The sequence below is a fragment of the Tenrec ecaudatus genome, chromosome 14 (genome assembly GCF_050624435.1).
Source record: "Tenrec ecaudatus isolate mTenEca1 chromosome 14, mTenEca1.hap1, whole genome shotgun sequence".
Lineage (NCBI taxonomy): Eukaryota > Metazoa > Chordata > Mammalia > Afrosoricida > Tenrecidae > Tenrec > Tenrec ecaudatus.
The window spans coordinates 32670104-32687388 of NC_134543.1; the positions used below are offsets into that span (position 1 = coordinate 32670104).

At 44.5% G+C, this 17285-nt stretch overlaps 1 pseudogene; it reads left to right on the forward strand.

Annotated features, from left to right (window-relative positions):
• Positions 1 to 14459: 14459 nt before the first annotated feature.
• On the forward strand, positions 14460 to 15453 carry LOC142426233 (small ribosomal subunit protein uS12-like; annotated as a pseudogene).
• The last annotated feature ends 1832 nt before the right edge of the window (positions 15454 to 17285 follow it).

The following is a 17285-nucleotide window of genomic DNA, read 5'->3' on the forward strand; positions in this document are numbered from 1 at the left end:
TTTAATGAGAAGGATTCAAATTAGAATGTTGGCTATTTCCTAGAGCTGGCTAAAAATAAACCGGGCGCCTGCTTCCTTCCTGCGCTCCATTATCAGCGCCTGCTCATGCTGAAGATGCAGAAGAGCTGGGAAGTGCTTCTTGGGCTCCAGCCCCAGGGCTGTTTGGGGAAATGTCATTCCGAGTTGACCTGCTCTCTCCTGCAGCAACAGCCATGCAGATTCAGGCTTCAGGAAGGTTGAAGGTGCCAGGGGAGCACAAGCACCAGCCCCTGTAGATTTTACTCCTTAAATAGCTGTTTGCTTCTCTGCTAGCAATCTAGCCCAAGCTGCTCTCATCTCTTTCCCAAGCCACTCCAAGACCCTCTTCAGCTCCTTCCGTCTTGAACCTGGCCCCCTTCTAATGACTTGGCAGCCAGAACAATATCTCCTCCCCAACCTAAGTATGAACATATTCCTCATGACGCCCTTCACAGTCACCAGGCAAGCCTGTTCAATGGCTTCTGTTACGCTTACATAAAGACCCAAATCCTTGGCAGTGGTCTATAAGCAAGTGCTCCTGCCTGTGGTCCCTCAAAGCTCTTCAACCTCGCCACTCCTCCATGTTCTCCCTGCTCCAACCCACTGACCCAGCTGAATGCCTGCTGTTCCTCAGGCTCCAAACACCCCCCACACACACCCCACCCATGGAGCATCCAGTCATGCTGCTTCCTCCTCCCCTTGTCTGCCTAATGCTTCTGATCTCAAGCCTGCCACCACTTTTCCAGGAAAGCTTTTCTGACCCTTCAGCTGAGGTCAAATCTCCTCTCAGAGTAGCTTCCCTCCACCCCAGTGTTCCTCTCCTTCATAGTGCTGTCGGCATCTCACCCGCACATTACTTACCAATCCGTTCATTAGCCTCTCCAGAGGAAGCTCCATGAAGGCAAGAACGATGTTCATTCGTGCATCGCTGTATTCTCAGCATCCAGGATTATGCCTGGAGTCTCCTCGAAACGCAACCGTTATTGGAGGAGACAACTGTTAATCCTCTGACTTGGTAGAGATCCGAGCCTCCCTGCCTTCCTCTTTTTCTTTAGGAGTCCTTCCCAGGAGAAAGACGCATTTGCAGCGTTTGGCTGGAGCACTCTCTGTGCCTCCACCTGGCCACATGGACTCACTGATTCTCCACCCTGCGCCCCTCTCATCTTATCCCTTTTGATGCAAAATGTTCCATAAACAATAAATTGGGGACTCTCCCCCTTAATGTTCCTGTGATGCTGGGAACACATTATGCTTTTCAGCATAAACTGGCCTGACTTCTGCCTGGATCTCAGAGGAAAGTTAATTACACTTCATACTGCCTCTCTCAATTTCTAAATTCAAATGAAAGACCTCATCTATCATATGCCTCATTGGGTGAAAATATACATATTTTACCATCTCAATCCAGATGAAGCCCTTAGAGCCTCCTTTGGAGGCCTAAATGGAGAGGATTTAGGGAAGGAAGAGCAGGGGAGAATTAATGGTGTCGGGAGAGTGGCCGCAAGAAGTCCATCTCTATTGGACACTGGGCCTCTACTCAAGTCCTCCCTCAATTCAAGAACACTTTGTTCTGTTAAACTGGCATTCCATGATGCCCACCTTCCCGACACGACCCCTGAAGACAAAGCGGGTGCATAAGCAAATGTGATGAAGAAAGCTGATGGTACCAGGCAATCAAAGATATAGCGTCTGGGGTCTTAAAGGCTTGAAGGTAAACAAGCGGCCATCTAGCTCAGAAGCAACAAAGCCCACATGGAAGAAGCATACCAGCCTGTGCGATTATGAGGTGTCGATGGGATCAGGTTTCAGGCATCAAAGAACAAAAAAATCATATCATTGTGAATGAGGGGGAATGCGAGGTGGGGACCCAAAGCCCATCGGTAGGCAACTGGACAGAAGGGTTGCAGGGAGGAGACGAGCCAGTCAGGGTGCAGGGTAGCACCGATGAAACATACAGCGTTCCTCTAGTTCTTTAATGCTTCCTCCCCCAGCCCCCTATCATGATCCCAATTCTACCAAACAAATCCAGCTAGACCAGAGGATGTACGCTGGTACAGGTAAGAGCTGGAAGCACAGGGAATCCAGGACAGATAAACCTATCAGGACCAATATTGGGAGTAGAGATACCAGGAGGGGAAGGGGAAGGTAGGGGGAAAAGGGGGAACTGATCACAATAATCTACATATAACCCCCTCCCTAGGGGAAGGACAACAGAAAAGTGGATGAAGGGAGACATCAAACAGTGTAAGACATGAAAAAATAACAATAATTTATAAAATATCAAGGGTTCGTGAGAGATGGGGGGGGAATGAGGAGGTGATACCAAGGGCTCAAGTAGAATGCAAATGTTTTGAGAATGATGATGGCAACCAATGTACACGTGCTGCTAAAAGCCCCGTCCGTGGAGCCCAGGGCTACGCTGAGACACTGAAGTTGAGATAGACCGGACAGCACAGGGCTTTTAGAGGGGTTCTGGGGTCAGGTAAAGAGGGGTGACCCCAGCTGTCTCTGCAGCCACCCCGGAGTCTTCACCCCTAGAGGAACCAGACTCCGCATCGGGTGCTTTGCAGTCCCACAGCCCTGCCTCCCATGAGTGAGTTATTATTGGCACATTCTTGACTTTCATCACGTGTTTTTATACAGTGATTACTGTGAGGACACACAGGCGTCCAGAGAAGCCTGTAAACACTGGGAAATGTGTCTGCTTGCTGTGTGCCTGCTGCACCAACTTCCACATGCCAAACGTTTTAGGACAGGGTGAGATCAAGGCTTCAGATGGGTGCCGGCAAGGAGCTACTATTTTGGGGCCACAGGTCGTGGGAAAAGCCTACAGTTCAAAGTTGGCTACTGGGCCTGCCTTGTAACTTTCCCTTCAGCCTTCTATAGCCCCACCATCAGCAAGCCTGTCAAATTTAGAGAAATTGGTTGATATCTGTGTTTAAACACCCTGACATGGTACTGCCATAAAAGGCCTGCAAGATAAACAGGAACACAGTACAGAAAAGGAGGCAGAGCGCCGCAAGCCTGCCTTGCCTCCCATAAAAGGGAAGAGAAAAAGAAAAAAACTTGTGTTCTTCTTAAGTATATATTTTTTTCTGATTCAGGCCCAATTACAGTAATTCCATGCCCCTTTCAAAAACTGGAAACTTCAAAAAATTCAATTCAATTCACTACACTTAATTAAAACAGACGAGTTCAATTTTCCAAAGTGCAAAGAGAAAATATTCCAGCTAAGTGAATGGCAGGGAAAAACGCAGAGTCACACTGGCCAAAGGGAAGCCTGTATAGTTTTACTGTTTCTCATTCACCCTCTACCCACAGTTAGGAAAGAAAGAGATGGAAGGCAGAGAGGGACCAAAGGCCTTTGCGCAGTAGCAGAAAGCAATTGCAGAGGAAGGTCTTGTGTTGGGTAGTTCTCCAACTTCAGTGCGTAACAGAACCACCTGGGAGCAGAGCAAATGTGTACCTCGGACAACCTTCGCAGGAGTCTACATTTTCCGTGAGCATCTCATGTAACCCAGTGCACTTTGAAAAAAGACCTGTGGTTGGTTGGTTAGTAGCACGGTAGATAAAAAGAATAATGGGGTCCAGTGTCCAGGATCATTGTTGAAAATCCCGGGGTGGTTGACAAATATCAGAAAAAATAGGACAAATGTAGCAAAGTTGAGTACTCATCAAACATCTGTCAAGACCAAGGCTAGATCAGTAGTAATTGAAAATGGCTTCAAGTTAACAAATGAGGTACCGAATTTTGACTATAAAATGAGAAAAAATAAGCCACTGTAATTGGTTTAAACCAAAATAATCAAGAATAGTAGTCCAATAATGGGTCGTGTAAATGGAAGGTGCAGTGGTGGAGCCAATCTGCCCAGGATTTAGGTAGTCAAAGACCATCATTCAGTGTTCCACTCTGTCTGCACTCTCTTCTCACAAGCTCGTCTTTTGGGGATGGGGGTGGGGGGAGTCTACTTGAAGTTCTAGCTTCCATATGCTGTTACAAGTCTCTAAGAAAGAGAACCCCTTCTGGTTATTTTAAGGGCAGAGGAGGTGTAGACAATGCAAGCACCATCTCTGAATGGACTAACCCGGGCCATGAGGCCACTTCTAGAACAATTCTATGAGCGGGGGACTGAAATATAAAATTACTGAGGCCTGGCTTGTTTCCAGCCATATGGAAGGGTGGGGATAGACACCAGCCAAACTCCATGCCTCCAAAGTACAAGAGAGGAAGAGACAGTATCATAAGAGGAAAAACCACAATGAATGAATCTACCTTTGAGCTAACACTGTTAGGCAGCTTAGCCTAGGGAATGGGGAAGTCCATTGACGCATGCCCAGGAGAGCCAGCAAAGGACAAAGCTGGATTTTCCCGCCAGTGGGCTCAAATGGGCATTACACCTGGAGCAGCCCACCTGGGCCAGGTGACTGCAATTCAGCCAATGGGATCAACCTGAGGTCTTTCACCACACCTCCCCGGGGAACCCTTGAAAAGGCAGGGACCGGAAGGGAGAGGGGTTTTTTGTCTGGTCCTCTTCGTGGGAGGAGAGAGATTCTTGCGTGACGTGGGGCAGTCTCTGCCAGGCCGCATGGTCAAAGGAATCCTATGGGTGCCGCGTAAAACCTGAAACTTCTTTTAACTCTCATTAAATTCACTTGGATCACGAGCCCGGCTTCGGTGTAAAATCTTTCTCGCGTGGAGCCAAGGATCGAGGCTGAAATTTAGGCCGGAGAGAGAAACCTAACAATACCACCACACAATCTTTTACTTTCAAAAGGAAAGTATTTTTATATTTGACATATTTCATACATTCTTATATTTGATTCATTTCTCTGGTCATAATATGGCCCAGAAATACCATCTTGTTTCTTCTTGGGTCTCTAGCTATGTTGACTTGGCCAGAATTTGTAGTGAAGTTTTCCTCTTTGATTGCCCCCTACAGGACAATTTTCATCTATCTAACTCTTCTATTTCCAAACAGTAGTACTGTATAGACTCGTATATAAGCCAAGGTTTTTTTCAGCACATTTTAATGCAGTTTTTGTGGTAGAATTAGGTACCTAAGCTGATATTTGGGTAGGTTTATACTCACATAGATCCAGTATATCTCCAAGAAACACACTTCAAAAGACAGGCTCTATACATGAAGATTCAGACTTCTGAAAATCATGTCAGCAAAGTAAAATGTCCTAAGAGATGTCCCTGGGCCTCTTTGAGAGCTCCACAGCTAACGAGGACAAAAATATTTTGCTTACTCTTTAAACCTAATAAGATTTGATGTCACTCGGGTGACTGTGCAAATAGTCCATCTCCAAAGAATTTGGTAATTTTTTTATCTACAAAAAATGAGTGAAGGAATTCAAGTTCTCCACGGCCTTCCTTTCTTTAAATAAAAAGAACCAAAAAGGAGAAAATAGGATATGCATGCCCTAAAGTTGAATTACTTGGATAATTTTTTTGCTCCAAAGAAAGACTTAACTCTAAGTGAATAAAACAATGAAGGGATTTCATTTCCCATGGAGCATGAAGTCCTGAAGCAGGTTTTTGGATTTTAGTTGATCAACAATGTCATGAGCAACATGATTCTTTGCTCCCTCCAAATGTTGACTTTGGTCCCAGTGTTGACAGATTCTGGTCGAAAGATGGCTGCCGCTAACTCCAATATTATTCATCACATGTCCACACCCAAAGGCTAGAAGGGAGAATGTTTTCTCTCTCTTAGCCTCTTAAGAGAAGTTTTCTTTTCCAGCAGTTCGCCAACAGACTTTCTCACCACAGATTCCGCCAAGCAGGAAGGCAAATGGGCAAAGGTACAAATGTGCTTGACACACTGTATGGTGTATGGATTGTGATAAGAGCTGTAAGAGCTCCCAGTAAAAATTCTGGGGTGGGGGGAGGGATAGGATGCATTCTTTGGTTTAGGCTGGGTTACTTGAGTCAATCGCATCAGCAAGGGGAAGTGGGATTACCTGGATTGGCTTTGATCACCCAGTGCCATCACCAATGCTCCCAACAAACATCATAGTTATTGCGGAGGAGGCAAAAGCAGTGTTGGGAAGATCCTTAAAATGTTTTCCCAGTGTAGGAAAGAGGGGCATTTTTCACAGGGAGTTAAGTTTGCAAAAATACTCCAGGAAATCTTCGTGATATTCAAGGGTGGAGAAAGCAGCTCTGATTGAGAATTTGCTTGGTGAAGTCCACCCAGAAGGGGAACTTTACATTCTCTCTTGTTTTTGCGTAGCTACAGTTCTTATTTTTTCCTACCCTCAGCGTATGTGGTTTTTCCCTTTTAAAAATTCTCACTGTCAGATTCTGTCACGTCTGCTCCAACGCCTAGTGATCCTATGAACAGCGGAGCAAACACTGCCTGCTAGCAGCTCAGCCATCCGCAGGCTTGTGATGTTGGAGCTCATTATGGCAGCCAGTGCCCATTTCCTCGAGCGTGTTCCTCTTTGCTCTGGCTCTCCACCAAGCACGACGGCCTTCTCCAGGGACTGGTCTCCCCTGATAACATGCCCGACGTACTTGACGTGAAGTCATGCCATCTTCACTTCTCAGGAGCCTTCTGGCTCCACTTCTCCAAGACGGATTTTGCCTGTTCTTCTGCCAAACCGTAATATACTCGATATTCTTCCTCAACACTATGATTCAAATGCGTCTCCAGCTTTCCTTATTCAGGGTCCAGCTTTCCCATGCATGGGTAGCAAAATCGTTTTCTAAAAAGGAGGTGCTTTATTGACAAGGACTTCCAAAACCTGCCCTGAGTCCATCAACGGCGTATGGGTCTCCCGCACCAGCCTCTCTTAAAATAGTCAGTAGAAGCAATGTTGGGGGCATTCTCAGATATCGTGGACTGAATTGTTCCCCTCTAAGCCTACCCCGTGCCTCTGAATACAGTCCTGTTTGAGAAGGTTTCCTTTGTTGTGCTGACGAGGAACTGTCAGTGGAAAGTGGGTCCTAAGCCTACTCACTTCTGAGTTAGAAAATGAGCAGACTCACCCAGGATCCAGCACTGTGGGGGAAGAAAGGCCCCACATCATGACCAAGGGGCAGATGAATCTCAAAGCCCAGGAACTCCGCATCTTGACAGCTACTAAAATCAGAAATAGATAAGGACCTCTCCCTCTCGCCAGTACCCTTAATTTGGACTTCTAGTCTCCTGAACTGGGAGAAAATTTCTTTTCTTCAAATCCACCCATGTGGGCTAGTTCTGTTAACAGCAGCACTAGCAAACTAAGATGTTAGCTTTATAAAAGAATGTATCGCAGGGTTTGCTCTGGTGATACATTCTCCTAATGAATTTCAAATGTGCTCTAATGTGCAAAAGTATGCCTCACCTAAACATTATTAGGCGTAGCTCTGCAGCATGTCGCCCTGCCAATTCTATGGCACAGACTCTTTCTTCTGCGGAGACGCTAAAAGCCTCAGATGAGGCTGAATACATTTCCATCAAGCTTTACTAAACACCAATGACTATCATTTAAAAGAGCAATTTCAGTAAATTCTCGAGAGGATAAAGTCTTTGGATTATATGCTAAGCCTTTGGTAGTTCCTTCAAGGGAAAAAAAAAACCTAAGTGAGCATTACTCGTTTGAAATATGTCCTTGGTTGCCATAAACATTCTTTTGCAAAACCTAACAATAGGAAGATGGAACCCACAGCAGGTGCCAAGTGACGAATCTCTATTTCCCAACGGTCTTCTTTTGTTTCCACCCTGGCGGGCACTTGACACCATAGCTCATTTAAACTCAAATAGCCAGGTGAATACGTTTTATAAGCCCCTTATTACTAAGGGGAAAATTGAAGTTCTTAGAGATCAGCAATTCACAAAGACCGCACATCTCCACGTCACTCCCAGGGTTGAAACCTAATTCTTTCTTATTCTAAAACCCCTAACCCTCTCCATTTCACCAAGACTGCCTTTCGGGCAGCTAGCCAGAGTACTGTTATATTCACTCATTTAGCAAATAAGCATTGGACACTTACTGTGTGCCTTGGCCATATTGGGCAATGCGGATATTCATAGTCCTTAGACCTTGGAGCTTATGGTCATAGGGTGGTGATAGAAAAACAAGTTAACAAACTAACAAATCTCTAATTGTGAAGGACAATAAGTGCAAGGAGGGAAAAGAAGGTGCTGAGCGGGTGCTACATTTACCAAAGCCAACCTACTTCTTCACAGATGGGAGGTATCAAGAAGGTATCGTTTTTGATGCGCACTAGTGCTTAAAGGAGGAGCCCCTCATGGTGTGGTGGGTTACAAGTTGGACCGCTATTCCCAAAGTCAGCAGTTCAAAACTACCAACCACTACACAGGAGAAATAGGAGACTTCCCACTCCCATAAAGATTTAGTTATGAACCCACTGGGGCAGCTCTGCTCTATCCTTCAGGGTTGCTATGAGTCAGATCAACTCGATGGTGGGTCTTTTTGTGTTTGTTTGTTTGTTTGTTTGTTTGTTATGGGAGGACTTAAGACAGATAAAAGCTGTGTGCCTCATACCAGTTGATGATGTATAACAGAAGTAATGTTAGACCAATTTTGCTATACTCATTAAGAAAAAACAAAATGTCCCTGAGCAGAGGCGGAATTTCTGGTCTGGTATGACTAGCTGCTCCCTTATGAGGTGATGGTCATTCCTGATAAATTCCATTTGCCATTTTTTGATGAATTGCAATGTGTTCAAGAGAACCTTATAGAAAATTCAGTGTGCTGGGTCTTCTGTTTGCTTCTCCAGCTCCATTCCCGACCCTTCTCCACCCTGCTGAGCTCCTTGAAGCTGATCTGTGTGGATTCCATCCATGAGTGCCCTGGCCTTGTAGCTTGAGTTGGGTTTGGCCAGTGAGAAACACTAGCAAGACACTGAAGGGTAAAAGACAGGAGTGTGAGAGCCTTCTCTTCAGAGACGCGCAGCACCCATCACACAACAACCCCTAGGTAGTACCTTCTCTCCCTCCTCTGGGCCGAGAGTTAGTAAAGCCTCCTGCTGTTGCTAGCCCCGTGGATGGTAACCCCCCTGAGAGGGCCCCAAAGCCCTGTACACATTATAACAAACAGTCTCTTTATCCAGCTCTTCTCATATCCGCTAGTTCGGATGTGTTATTTGCTCTCTACCAAACCATGACTAACACCTGACTGGCAACCTCATTCTAGTTTCTAGTTGGAATTTACTTAAAAATCTTTGACTAGTCTTCCAGAATGTCTACTGAACTTTATCGAAACATTCTTCTTTTTAAGCATCCAGTTTAATGTGCTGATCTACCTACGTTTCTCCCATAAAATTCTTAGCAAGCAAGAGATATTTGAGTTATATTTGTTCAAAGCCTCTTCCCTTCCAGTGAGTTTAAAAATGCCTTTGATAAATGCTTGCAATTAATTTGCCTGAAAAGTTACATGAACAATACACACAGAGAAAGAGGCATACCTCGTTGCCTGCAAACTCAGCGAAGCCCAAGTCTCTGTCCTCAGAGATACTGGAATAATTCCTTGCATGAAAAGTTCACTCCGAGAAAATGTGCTGATAATCTAATGGCCGAATTCAGTTTCCAACTCGGCATCATCGTGCAAAATCCTCCGAGAAGCATCTGAGCAAAGGGCAAGTTAGGAATCAAAATCCACGAGAGAAGCCACAGACCCTGCCATTTACATAAAGACGGAAGTGCTTGAGCAATGGTTCTAGAAAATCCACTTTAAACACCATGCAGTCCATCAGCAAGGAAGCCATAGCCCACTGTATTCTTGTAGGTACAGTGACGGTGCATTCCTTTCATCTATTTTTGATGCTTCCCACGTCTTTCGATATTTTTCCCATAAATCCTTTAAGATGGTAGTTCTGTTGTTGTTGGTGGTGGTGGTGGTGGTAGGTGCGATTGAATGGTTTCCAACCCATAGCGACCTACTGTACAACAGAGGGAAACTGCTCATTCCGGCGCCATCCTCACAGTCGTTCCTATGCTTGAGCCCATTGGTGCAGCCACTGTCAATCATCGCCCAGAGCCGCCTTCGTTTCCCCGCCCCTCTCCCTTACCAAACATGATGGCCTTCTCCAGGGCGGGTCTCTCCTGACACCATGTCCAAAGCATGGAAGACAAAGTCTCCCCATCCTTGCCTCTAAGGAGCATTTCGGTTCTCTCAGCTTGAGACACACCGAGCACGGTTGTCCCTGTTGGTTTTCGAACGCCAGGTCTTTTTGAGTTTTATTCTAATCCTTGTGTTGTCGGTGGGACCCCAGCAGCGTAGTGGTTAGACCATGGGGTCACTACCAGTCAGCCTGGAGTTGGGTTTGGTTTCGTTTATTGTTTGTCTAACCGCCTTTTGCAAATTTTTGTTCAAATCTCACACTTTTATCATTTCTTCCCTTCACTTTACATTTAAAAGCAAGTGTTGGAGTCCCTTCTGCCACCCACTTTGGTCTTTTCTTTCTTTTCTTTGTAATGGTCTTTTGCTTTCTTGATGCATGATGGTCTTAAGGCCATCCCACCATGCATCGGGTCTGTGGTCATTAGTATTCGTGACATCTCACCTGTCTTGAGAAGTCCTCTAAATTTAGGTAGGGTTTACCTGTTCAACCATTTCAATGAGGGAGCAACCTAAAGCCACACCGAGGCATTCAATAAAAACAAGGCTCCTGGAATGGACGAGACGCCAATGGAAATGTTTCAACAAGCTGAAGCAATACTGGAAATGCCCACTAGTTTCTACCAAGAAATGTGAAGGCTCTATCTGCCCAACTGACTGGAAAGATCCATAGAGGTGCCCATTCCAAAGAAAGGTGACCCCCCGCCAAAAAAAGGTGACCCAACAGCAGATGAAAACTATTGCTAATATCATTTTTTTCTTTTTTTAAAAATCATTTTATTAGGGGCTCATATAACTCTCTTTTACAATCCGTAGATACATCATTCGTGTCAAGCACATTTGTACATATGTTGCCATCATAATTCTCAAAATACCCACTCTCCACCTGAGCCCCTGGCATCAGCTCCTCATTTTCTCCTCCCTCCCCGCTTCCCTCCCCCTGAACCTTTGATCATTTATAAATAAGTATTATTTTATCATATCTTACACCATCTGACATCTTCCTAACCCAGTTCGCTGCTGTCCGTCCTTCAGGGGCTAATATCATTAAGATCGCAGGCAAGTAACATATTTCCAAGGAGAGTTAAGAAATTATTTAGTCCTATATAAGTAGGAAGTTTCCAGAAATTCAAGGGGATTTCAGAAGAGAACGCAAAACAGTAACTCCATATTTTTCCCTTGGTGTCTGAGTTTTTAAGCCTGTTCCCAGAGGGATTGGGACTCTGATTCAGACAACTGCATTGGATAGACTGGGTCAGTTCTAGTTCCTTGGATATGGCGTGTCACTATATTTTCATTTATACTCCTAGTTTTAAATATGAGAAGAATTCAAATCCACAAATTACAGGACAAGACACACAGGTTAAGAAATATGATTTTTAAGAATTAGGTGTCAAGGGACTTCCGAGGGAAGCTGTAATGGACCCATGTGACTAGTTAGTTACGCTGAGCTGGCAATCATCAGGTCAGTGGTTTGAATCCACAAGTCACTCTTCACCCTGCAAAAGAGTTCGAGATTTGGAAACTCAAAGGGGCAGCTCTTCTCTGTCCTGTAGAGTCACTGTGAGTTAAAGTGGGTTCGATCACAGGAGGCTTTCCTTTGTGGTCTAGGAAGGTGTGCAAAAGCTACAGAGACGGCAAGTCGGGGACTGCAAAGAGAGAGCACAGCTGGGGAAGAGGGGGAAATAAAAAATAAATGGAAACAGCACTATATGAAAGGTATGAGGCAACTGAGTGTCTAAACTAAGACTTCATAGCAATTTTCATAAATATTTTGAAGATATCAATTTTTCTTCTTCAACTTATGCAGGAAACGTTTCAGAACACGTTTTAATATATAGAAGCCCATGTATAATTCATATTAAATCTTTCGGAGGTGAGGTTGTCTCAGCTTTTTTATAAGAAAAATTCTAACTTTTCTTTTAGCGTTTCCGTACACAGGTGAAGAAAGGGTGCCATCTTTTAACAGGAGTGGAACACTTTACTCTCAATAAGGGAGTTTGAACTCTGACAGACCCATTTCAGGTTTCAGAATCATGGGATTTCTATTCATTGTACCAAACTCACTGCCAGTCCATTGAGTATGACTTATATAACCCTGTAGGACAGAGTGGAATGTCTCTTGTGGGGTTCTGGGGCTGTACATCTTTATGGGAAGAGAAAGTCTAATCTTTCTCTCACAGAGTGGCTGGTGGGCTTGAGTAGGTGCCCCTGTGCTTATCAGTCAAACATAACCCACTATTGCCATCAGGGCTTCGTATTCGTTGTATAGTAACGCTTATCTCTGAACTCAAGAAAAAATTGAAGCCTCAAATTGCAATTTTGAAGGATTCTATAGGCAAACTATTGAAGATGGAAAGAATGCACAGAGTCACTGTGCCAGACAGAATGAGTCGACAGTCCACCATTTGGGGAGGGAGCATATGAGCTAGAACCAATGGTGCTGAAGAAGGAGGTTGAAGCTGCACTGAAAGCATTAACCAAAACAAGGCTCCAAAAATTGATGAACACCCACTGCAATGTTCCAGAGAGCTGAAGAAGCACTGGAAGCATTCACTCATCACGGCAGGAAATCTGGAAGACAGCTACCTGGCCAACTGACTGGAAGAGATCCATATTTGTGTCCATTCCAAAGACAGGTGACACAACAGACTGTTCAAACTATAGAATGATATCATTGATATTACACGCAAGTAAAATTTTACTTAAGATCATCTCACAGTGGCTACAGCAGCACATTGACAGGGAACTGCCAGAAGCTCAGGCCTGATTCAGAAGAGGATGTGGAGCCAGGTGTATCCCTGCTGCTGTCAGATGGCTCTTGGCTCAAAGCGGAGAATACCAGAAAGATGTTGACTTGCGTCTCAATCACTATGCACAGGCATCTGATGTGTGGAGCATAATGAACTGTGGAGAACCTCAAAAAGAATGGGAATCCCCAAACTCTTCATTGTGCTCATTGAGAACTGGTTCATAGATCATGAGGCAGCGGTGTGGACAGAACAAAGGAACGCTGCATGATTTCATATCAGGAAAGATGTGCATCAGAGCTGTGCCATCTCATCATAGGTGTTCAATCGTATCCCGAGCAAATCATCAGGGATGGGAGGAAGGCTTATTAACAACCTGCAGTATCCAGGGTCGAAAGCTTGCCGGCTGAAAGCGAGGAGGCATTGAAGCGCTCGCTGATGAAGTCCAAGGATTATACCCTGCAGTGTAGATTACAACTCAACGTAAGGAAGAAAATAGTTCTCACAAATGGACCAAAAGGTGACATCGTGATAAGTGAGAAAAGGTTAAAGGTGTCAAGGATTTTGTCTTACTTGGATTCACAATCAATGTTCTTGGAAGTAGCAGTCAAGAGATCAAAAGACATCTTGCATTAGATAAATCTACAGCACCAGACATTTTTAGAGTATTAAACAGCAAGGATGTTTCTTTGAGGACTAAGGTGCGCCTGATCCAAGCCACGCTATTCTCCATTGCATCATATGGATGTGAAAGTTGGACACTGAATAAAGAAGGCTGAGGAAACTCGATGCATTTGAATGGTGGAGCTGGAGAAGAATATTGAAAGCACCGCGGACTGCTAAAAGGGCAAATCGATCTGTGTTGGAAAAAGGAAGGCCAGAGTGCCCCTTAGAGATAAGGAGCGCCAGACTTTGTCTTACATACTTTGGACATATTGTCAAGAGAGACCAGTTGCTGGAGGACGTTGTGTTTGGTAAAGTGGAGGGTGCTGAAAAGAGGAAGGCCTTCAACATAAGATGGGTTGGCACAATAGCTGCATCAATAGTCGCCGGCACAGGAACAATTGGGATGTGGTGCAGGACCATGCAGTGTTTTATTGTGTTGTGCATAGGGTCGCTGTGGGTTGGAGCCGACTTGATGTCACCTAACAACCACAACAGGATTAGAGGCAGGCTCGTTAACAATGTGTGATATGCAAATGATAACAATCCTGTTTCCTGAAAGCAAAGAAGATTTGAAGCACTTACTGATGAAGATCAACAACTATGGCCTCCAGAATGGATGACAACTCAATATAAAGAAAGCAAAATCTTCATAACCGGATCAATAGACAATACTGTCATAAAGACAGAAAAGATTGATGCTGTCACGGAGTTCGTTCTGCTTGGATCAACAATCCATGTGCATGGAAGTAGTGGTCAAGAAATCAAGCAATGTGTTGCATTGGCAGTCTACTGCACAAGACTTCTTTAAAGTGTTCAAAAACATAGATTTCCATTTGGGGCCTAAGGTGTGCCTGGCCCAAGACATATTTTTTTCAATCACTTTAAGCATGTGAAAGCTAGACGCATCGATGCATTTGAATTACAGTGCTGGCGAAAACTATTGAACGTAGCATGACTCCCAAGTTAACCAACAGCTCTGTCTTAGAAGAAGTACAATCAGAATGCTCCTTCGAAGCAAGATTGACAAGAGTTCATCTCGTGTTCTCTGGGCATGTTATCCGGGGACACCAGGTCCTGAAGAAGGAACTTCATGATTGGTACAGCCGAGGAGCACCCTCAGTGAGGTGGATTTACACAATGGCCAAAGCAATGGGCGGAAACCTACTAATGGTGAGCATGGCGGAGGACTAGGCAGTGTTTTGTTCGGCTGTGCATATAGCGTTGTTATGCTTTGGACCCAACTCAACAACACTTAACAGCTTCAACCCACGATATTAATCAAATCCCCCAATTGCATCAGAGACAAAGAATGCTGCAGCCTGCAGAGGGAGGGCTTCTCTTCAGAACGTTCCCTAACTAACCAGCACCGCACTCCCTCGCTTCTGATTGGAATACTTCAGATACTAACATATTAATTAAGAAACTAAAAACAGGCTGGGAGTCGCGGCACCACCAACACGGGCAAGTGCCGAGGTCTTCGTACTGCTAGGAAGCTCTGTAGCCACCGACGGACCAGAAATGGCACGATAAACAGTCCAAAAAGGCCCATTTGGGCACAGATCTGAAAGCCAACCCCTTTGGAGGCGCTTCCCATGCAAAGGGAATTGTGTTGGAAAAAGTGGGAGTGGAAGCCAAACAGCCAAATTCGGCCATTCGCAAATGTGTCCGTGTCCAGCTGATCAAGAACGGCAAGAAAATCACAGCTTTCGTGCCCAATGATGGGTGCTTGAACTTTATTGAGGAAAACGATGAAGTTCTGGTGGCTGGATTTGGTCGCAAAGGTCATGCCGTTGGTGACATTCCTGGAGTCCGCTTTAAGGTTGTCAAGGTAGCCAATGTGTCCCTCCTGGCCTTATACAAAGGCAAGAAGGAAAGGCCAAGATCATAAGTTTGATGGTGAATACGTAATAAATTTTCTTTGCCAGAAAAAAAAACTAAAAACAAATTAATGCCGATTTTCCAGTGTCTGTACTGAAGTATTTTAAAGTAAATTACAGACAATAGAGCAAATAAATATCCATAGGCCGAATACTTCTATCCCAGGAGAATGGCTCTGTTTATTTATATTACATACTTATCTCTGAGTAAGGAGAACACATTGTTGTCATCTTTCTACACTATTCCTACAAGACCAGCTAGGTTAGCTCAGAAGCACTGGGGAAAACCACACCATTTCAGTGACTGAGGCTTTCTGTTCCCAGAAAGATCTACAGCCTCGGGAACCCCCAGGAGCAGCTCCACTCTGTCCACAGCGTCACTCGGCGTCAGAATTGGCAGTGAATTTAGTTTGGGTTTTTTTGTGTGTGTGGGGGTTTAGGGCTTTAATAGCCTATTGTCTTTTATAACCGACATGTAATTTCTAAGAAAGCGATCCCTTCAGTGAATAAGCCTACTGTCATCTTGGGGATAGGCTGGTCCCTTTTCCTCTTGCTTCACGGAACAGCTTTAAATCAAAACTCACAGCCAGGGAAGAACTCTGTGTTGAAGGTCTGGGATGTGCTGTGACATGTTCCTCATTGGTACCCTTCATCTCCAAACTGTTTCATGGGAAAGAAACCAGTCTTGCTTTCTTGCTCAAATTGTGAGGAGGCCAGTGGGATACATCCTGTCAGTCTTTATTCATTTATTGGTTTTGATAACATTGGTTTTCCTTTTTCTATACTTTTATTATGATAACACATACAATACATACCACACCTGTCACTTGAACCATGCAAGGTATACAATTTAGTGACATTCATTCATTCATTATATTTACCAGGTTATACAACTGTGACCACAATCCATCTCAAAAAGCTTTTCATCACCCTAATAATTCAACCTCCACCAGACACTGGTCACCAAAAGCCCATAGTCACTGAGTCAATTTTCTCTGTAGGACAGAGAAAAACTGTCCCTGTGGGTTTCTGGGGAGTTATAAATATCAATGGGAGCAGCTGGTGGGCTTGGACGACTGGCCTTGAACTACAAATCCAATGTGTAACCCAGTACCCCATCAGAGCTCCTTAGGCCCTGATCACTACCAACAAACATTGTTCTCCATGCATTTACCTGCCCTGGATATTTCTTATCAGTGGAACCATGCATTATTTGTCCTTTTATGACCAATTTCAAGGTCAATCTAGATTGTGGCGTACATCAAAACTTCATTTCTCTTCTGAAAACTTCGCCCACTGCTGATGGGATTGTAAAACTGTGCAACCACTAAGGAACATGGTGTAGAGCTTCCTTAAAAGGTTAGAAACAGAAATAACACATGACCCAGCAATCCCTTGACTTGGTACATGTCCTGGATGAATAAGAGCTGCCGCAGGAATGATGCATGCACATTTATATTCATTGCAGCATTTTTCACAACAGCAAACAGATGTAGCCAGCCTAGGTGCTCATCAATGGGAGGGCTACAAGAACTGTAAGCTACAGAGGTAAACACTGTTGTATATACAATCCTGTAATGCCTGTAATCTACTAGTGGATACATGGACAGACACACAGACTGAATGCATATGGCATGGAGAGTGATAATATACCCACAGATATCTATAGGTTTGACAAAAGTTATTCGTACTTGGGTATTTGCCTTTGCTGCAAAAATATCCATGAATGTGCTGGAACACACAAGGGGCAAAGTTATGACACCTTCTTAAACACAGTCAAACACCTTGGGGGAATGGGTCACTGGGCTAGGGGCACAGGACCAGAGTCTCTGGGGACACCAAGGTGAACTGGCATAATATAGTCCACAAAGACAATATTCTATAACCACTTTGGTGGGTA